Genomic DNA, 7730 nt, shown 5'->3' on the forward strand with positions numbered 1-7730 from the left:
CGACAGACCCCCACCCTCCTCTCCCGAATGTGACCCAAACCAGGAAGAACCAGAACCTTTTATTTGGACAATTAGAACATTTGCAGAACATTGGACTAGATTCATATTACAAGACATATCTGGACGTCATAAATAAAATAAATAATTACAAACAGACAGTAGGAGCAAATGCCAAAGGAAAACTCAACTAATAAAAAAAATAAGACAAACAATAAAAAAGAAGAACCAGAACCACTGAACTTGTGTCCACTCGGGTCTCAGCGTATCTAGAGGCTTGTAGTTTTATTTATAGTTCATGGCAGCTCTGGGGGTGTGGGTGGGGGGGGTCAGTTCTTTTACATCATCTCTTAATTTATGTGGAGTTTCAGACTTCATTCTTATAGGGGTGTGGTATTTTCACAGGGTTGTGGACCTAACGGAGTGTTGTGGAGACGGGCGGAGTAAACTGTGGGTGGTGCCCCCGCCCAACCTAAGGCCTCATTTTCCAGTGCAGACATCCATGGGTGACATCAGAGGTCATGCATCCAGTGTACATCCGTCATGGCCAAAAGTTTGGAGAATGATACAAATATTAGTTTGCTGCTAAACTACTTTGTTCCAGTTGTTTCTGTTCTGTACTGAAATAGAATTACAAGCACGTCACATGTTTCAAAGGCTTTTTATCGAGAATACCTGACTTTTATGCAAAGATTCAGTGTTTGGAGTGTTGGCCAGTGGCGGTTCTACCCTGAATTACTCCCCGGGCGAGACCCTCCCCAGGCGCCCCCCCCCCCATAGTCACAACAGAACTTTGTTTGTCTTTGTCAACTGACATGTTATATTGTCATTGAAATTAAGAAGTGGATACAAAAGATGTCAGAATTCTGAACAGCATTATAATAGTTATCAGAACACAAAAAATAAAAGACCATAAGCATGGCAAAAATACAGTTAGCTAAGAAATATTAAATAAATATTAAATAAATAATATAAAATAAATATTTTAAAAACATTTATGAATTGGAAATTTAAATTGTCATGTTCTATATCGATCTCTACTTCAGAGAAGAAAAATTAGCTCATATTTTCCGTCTTCAATCCTTTGATTGGAAAATTTTCAGTTATGACCTGTTGAATTATGTTTTGTCCCCATAGATTTGCAGTAAATGGTAAATATTCATTTTTAAAACTACCTTCAGATTTATGGAAATTCTATTGGCTAAAAATATAATCCCACATTTGTAAAACAAATAAAAAATAAACTTCATATGCAGGCTCAAAATTAACCCCTAAATCCCCAGTTAAATGTCAAAAAAACATTGGGAAAACGTTTAGGCTGCCACAAACGATTATTAAATTTAAGACCAATCTCAAATTATTTGCCCCATTAGCATCTTATGGCAGCAGCAGCATGCTGTGTAACCATCACAGCTTTTTTAACATTATGAACTAGTATACAACAGCAAAACCCAACAAAACCGTTGTGTTACAGCAGAGCAGACAGACACATGAATCATAACTAATGTTACAAGTTAAGGCAGAGCAAATTTTTAAGAATAAAATCTAAAAAAAAAAAAAAATGACGCTATTTGCAACATTTGGGCCTACTTCAGTGTTGGTCATCGACCAAAATAAAGTTTTCATCGGCAACGTTGTTGTAGGGCAGGTAGCATTAGAATTTAGAAAAGACATGCATCAAGCTGTGAGGACTTACCCTTTTCTTTATCTCTTTTCTCCTCTTCTTCTTTTCTTTTCTTTCTAAATTGGGCACCAGATGGCTTTGACCTTTTTTTCTCCATATTTTAGATGTTTTTGGCGTTTGTTTGGCATAAATGTCCTCACGTCACGAAGAAGACATCAAGTCCGTCAACTGAACCAACTGTCACCTTAGTGACAGCATTGTTTTGTGTTGCCATTTTTTTTATTTGGGCATTTAACACAAAATTAACCCAAAAAAAGCAGAATATATTTTCTATACCTTTATTAAAGTGTAGGTTATAGAATGTCACCTTATGACTGACTTATAAAAAGGTTTTATGAAGTAGATTCAAACCCCCGCCCTTGTCCCCACCTAGCCACTTAATTTGGAAGCGTCCCACAATTGAACTGATTCCCCGCAGCCCCCCCCCCCCTTTCTTCACACATTTCCAGCAGGAGCGCGTGCAGCTATAGCCAGGGGCGCTGATTCGCTACATGACGGCGCAGTCGCAGTTTTTACTTTTATTTTTTTCATCAAGCCCGCGACCGTCGCCTCCCCTGAAAGATGAGCCCGCCAGGTTTTGCGCATGCGCAAACGCGGTGGCGCTCCGTGCTCCCCCCGCGCCCCCTCCCTTCTTCTTCACACACATTTGTGTCTACTTCTCAAAGACAGGAGAGCGCACAGCTGCGGGGCGAGGGCGGCGGCGCGGCCAGGTTCAGGCTGTTACAAACTCACAAACTGTGACATAAGTAAACCAATAGTGGTGCATATAATATTTTACAAGGGCTGAGCCGCCGGTGCCGCCCCCCTTCAGTTTTCCGCCCCAGGCCACCGCCCGGACGGCCCGTGCCTAGAACCGCTACTGGTGTTGGCTCTTCTTTTTCAGGACCTCTGCAATCCGACTGGGCAGGCTGTCAATCAACCTCTGGGCCAAATCCTGACTGATGGCAACCCGTTCTTTCAGAACCATTTCTTGGAGTTCCTCAGAATTAGTGGGTTTTTGTTTGTCCACCCGGCTCTTGAGGATTGACCACAAGTTCTTACTGGGATTAAGATCCGTGACTTTCCAGGCCAAGGACCCAACATTTCAACGTTTTGGTTCCAGAGCCACTTAGTTCTCACTTTAGCCTCATGGCACCGTGCTCCATGGTGCCGGAAAATGCATTGTTGGTCACCAAACTGTTGTTGGATTGTTGGAAGAAGTCGCTGTTGGATGGTGTTCTGGTACCATTCTTTACTCATGGCTGTGTTTTTGGGCTAAATGGGGAGTGAGCCCCCTCCCTTGGATGAGAAGCAACCCCACACATGAATCAAAGTTCAAAGTTCAAAGTTCAAAGTTCAAAGTCAACTTTATTGTCAATTCTTCACATGTGCATCACATACAATGAATCGAAAATCCGTTTCTTACTCTCTCGTGTCTGTTCAGGGGAAGAAAAATAAAAACAAAGTATACGTTTAAAATAAAATAAATAAGTAAAAAGAAAGAAAAAGATACAATTTACAATATACAACATAGGCAATTTGCTATAAAAGTGCGAGTGCACTTAAGGCAGTGTCTCAAGGCAGCGGGGGGGGGGGGGGGGGGGGGGGGGTTCGTTTGAGCACTGTTCATGGGGGGATATGGGTGGTGGGTAGGTGGAGAGGGGAGAGGGTAGAGGGGGTGTCCACTCGGGTCTCAGCGTATCTAGAGGTGGTGTCCGGATGCTTTACTGTTGGCTTGACACAGGACTGATGGTAGCGCTCACCTTCTCTTGTCCAGACAAGCCTTTTTCCAGATGCCCCAGACAATCGGGAAGAGGCTTCATGGGAGAATAGGACTTTGCCCCAGTCCTCAGCAGTCCATTCACCAGACTTTTAACTGGAGATCAATCTGTCCTTTATGGTTTTTTTGGAGAGAAGTGGCTTCCTTGCTGCCCTTCTTGACACCAGGCCATCTTCCAAAAGCCTTGGCCTCACACCTGCCTGCTGCCGTTCCTGAGCAGCTCTGCACTGGTGGCACTCCGATCCCACAGCTGAATCGTCTTTAGGAGACCATCCTGGCGCTTGCTGGACTTTCATGGACGCCCTAAAGCCTTCTTAACAAGAATATAAGATCCTATAAATTGTTGATTTAGGTGCAAGCCACAACATCGTCGCCGGTGAAGCCATTTTTATGCAACGCAACGATGGCTGCACACGTTTCTTTGCAGGTCACCATGGTTACCAATGGAAGAACAATGATTTCAAGCACCACCCTCCTTTTAAAATGTCAAGTCTGCCATTCTAACCCAATCAGGCTGACATCATGATCTCCAGCCTGGTGCTCGTCAACATTCTCACCTGAGTTAACAAGACGACGACTAAAATGATCTCAGCAGGTCCTTTACTGACAGCAATGAAATGCAGTGGAAAGTTTTTTCTCGGGATTAAGTTATTTTTCATGGCAAAGAAGGACTATGCAATTCACCTGATCACTCTTCATTACATTCTGGAGTAAATGCAAATTGCTATTCTAAAAAATTAAGCAGCAACTTTTCCATTTTCCAATATTTATGTAATTCTCAAAACTATTGGCCACGACTGTACTTCTGCTGGCTCTGCCAAAACTGTGCCAGACGGACATCCTCACAGAGATTATTAATCCCAAAGGGAGGATTTTACAAGCAAATGCAATATTTTTTTACCCTGAGAGTTGTATGGCTGAAGGCAAAAGTTTTTACTTGACTAGCAAGAAGATAACATTATCAACCTTCAGTTTTTGGGAGGTTTTTCTGATTTGTTTTCCTTTAAAAGAGCTTTTAGTGAAAATTAAGTCTGTATTAGTTACCTTTGGGTGAAGGTGGAGACAAAGACTTGTTTTCAATTTGTTTTTTCCAATCAAAACAAGAGAAGCTGTAAAAGAAATGACCCAAACCACTGCTACTCTAGCTCCTGCATACACCCAACACAGAGTGACCAGTGGGAGAGTAAAATGATAAGATCCATTCATCACAGTTGTCCCAAAAAGATGCACAAAAGACAAAAAAAAAACTTAACAGAGCTCTCAGTATTAAAATTGTCCATAATTGGAATAATTATAAACCAGTATAAAGAAATTATGTCCATACAATTCAAATGAGACCAGAATGTCTATTGTATGATAATGGCTCATAAAAGTGACTGAAAGATGTGTTACTTGACACAGGGTCAATTTCCAGAGCAATGCCTATTGTTGGTAATTTCAGGATTTTTAAAGATGTTCTCAGAATGTTTTAGCACCTCGTAACTTTCTTTCAATATTCCTGTTTTAAATGATCAAATAAACTGAGTTTCCATCAACCCGTGCAGGCTGGAGCTGTCCGCGGTGCTGAATCCTCCTCCAGAAGCGTTCAGACGGAACCGCGAGGCCAACATCTGCCCCACAGCTAAGACAGGAAAAGGAGCGCTAGGGTGGCAATGGTGCTTTCGTAAAACCCTTGGGGGGTACGTTTGTTTGTTGGGGGGGGGGGGGGGGGTGCTGAACAGATGGGGGCGCTATGGAGCAGGAAAAGGAGTAGGCAGCAAAGAAGACGAGCTCTGCTAAGAACAAATTAAAGTAATTTTTCAGACACTTTATGCCAGGACAAACACCAGAACTTTACTTTTCGTTATCTTAATCTCTAACAATAGTTTATATTGACGAATTAAAATCGAAAAACAAAATGGTCAACAATCTTCGAAAAATTCAGATACTCCGACCGGAGCGGTGCCAACTACTACGGGACCCAAAACATCGACCTGTGAGGGTTCACCACCCAAAGCTATATGCATCACAATCTGGAGACCAAATGGACCCGTCGGTTCTGAAGGCGGACATCGCTGCAGCTATGTTCAGGCAGGACCTAAAGGCAGCGCGCGCTCACAGAGGACTTTGAAGCCATAAAAGCCTGCTTCTTTGCTCGCCATGAAACAGTCAAACACCACCCCACCACGCCGGAACCACCCCCAACCCACTGGTGTCAAGCCAGCCCTCTCTCGTCAAACGGCTGTCAAGTGACCCCTCTCTCAAATACGGTGTGCCGCTTTTTTACATACATTGCGGTAACAGCAAGAAAGCCTTCATTCGAGTAAATGCAAAAAGTAAGAACTGTCATTATACTCATATGTATATATTTACACATAAGCCCCCCTCCCCGTATATAGCTATATATTTATATGTGTATATTTAATTATATGTTTCAGGTGAATTATCAATTAAAGACGAAATTAAAATCATATGTTGAAGAGGATTTACTGTAATGTTCATTTATGTTTAAGAAAAAAACTCCTAGTTTCCACAAACTCATTTCACTTCTCACTTATAGTATCCCACCTGGTGATGTTACAAAAAAAGTTTCAGATAGATCTGATGTGGAATTTCAAAATAAAATCCCATTGAAATCTGTTATAACAGCATTATTGCCACATGTTTACAGAGCTGTAAAATGAAAACTCCTAGTTTCCACAGAGTCATTTCACTTCTTACTGATAGATACCCACCTGGTGATGCCACAAAATAAGTTTCAGAGGGATCTGATGTGGAATTTCAAAATAAAACCCAATTGAAATCTGTTATAAATGCGTTATCGCCATATGTTGACAAAGCTGTAAATTGAAAACTCCTAGTTTCCACAGACTCATTTCACTTCTCACTTATAGTATCCCACCTGGTGATGTCACAAAATAAGTTTCAGAGGGATCTGATGTGGAATTTCAAAATAAAACCCCATTGAAATCTGTTATTACGGCGTTATCGCCACACGTTGACAGAGCTGTAAAAGGAAAACTCCTAGTTTCCACAGACTCATTTAACTTCTCACTTATAGTATCCCACCTGGTGAGGCCACAAAATAAGTTTCAGATAAATCTGATGTGGAATTTCAAAATAAAACACAAGTGAAATCTGTTATTAGAGCATTATTGCCACATGTTGACAAAGCTGTAAAATGAAAACTCCTAGTTTCCACAGACTCATTTCACTTCTCACTTATATTATTCCACCTGGTAATGCCACAAAATAAGTTTCAGATAAATCTGATGTGGAATTTCAAAATAAAACACAAGTGAAATCTGTTATTAGAGCATTATTGCCACATGTTGATGACAAAGCTGTAAAATGAAAACTCCTAGTTTCCACAGAGTCATTTCACTTCTCACTGATAGTATCCCACCTGGTGATGCCACAAAATAAGTTTCAGAGGGATCTGATGTGGAATTTCAAAATAAAACCCAATTGAAATCTGTTATTACGGCGTTATCGCCATATGTTTACAGAGCTGTAAAATGAAAGCTCCTAGTTTCCACAGACTCATTTCACTTCTCACTGATAGTATCCCACCTGGTGAGGCCACAAAAAAAGTTTCAGAGGGATCTGATGTGGAATTTCAAAATAAAACCCAATTGAAATCTGTTATTACAGCATTTTCGCCACATGTTGACAGAGCAATAAATTGAAAACTCCTAGTTTCCACAGACTCATTTCACTTCTCACTTATAGTATTCCACCTGGTGATGCCACAAAATAAGTTTCAAAGGGATCTGATGTGGAATTTCAAAATAAAACCCAATTGAAATCTGTTATTATGGCGTTATCGCCACATGTTTACAGAGCTGTAAAATGAAAACCCCTAGTTTCCACAGAGTCATTTCACTTCTCACTTATAGTATTCCACCTGGTGATGCCACAAAAAAAGTTTCAGAGGGATCTGATGTGGAATTTCAAAATAAAACCCAATTGAAATCTGTTATTATGGCGTTATCGCCACATGTTTACAGAGCTGTAAAATGAAAACTCCTAGTTTCCACAGAGTCATTTCACTTCTCACTGATAGATACCCAGCTGGTGATGCCACAAAATAAGTTTCAGAGGGATCTGATGTGGAATTTCAAAATAAAACCCAATTGAAATCTGTTATAAATGCGTTATCGCCATATGTTGACAATGGTGTAAATTGAAAACTCCTAGTTTCCACAGACTCATTTCACTTCTCACTTATATTATTCCACCTAGTGATGCCACAAAATAAGTTTCAGCAGGATCTGATGTGGAATTTCAAAATAAAACCCAATTGAAATC

Source organism: Oryzias latipes, chromosome 12 (genome assembly GCF_053564925.1).
Source record: "Oryzias latipes strain Hd-rR chromosome 12, Olatipes_Hd-rR_3.1".
Classification (NCBI taxonomy): domain Eukaryota; kingdom Metazoa; phylum Chordata; class Actinopteri; order Beloniformes; family Adrianichthyidae; genus Oryzias; species Oryzias latipes.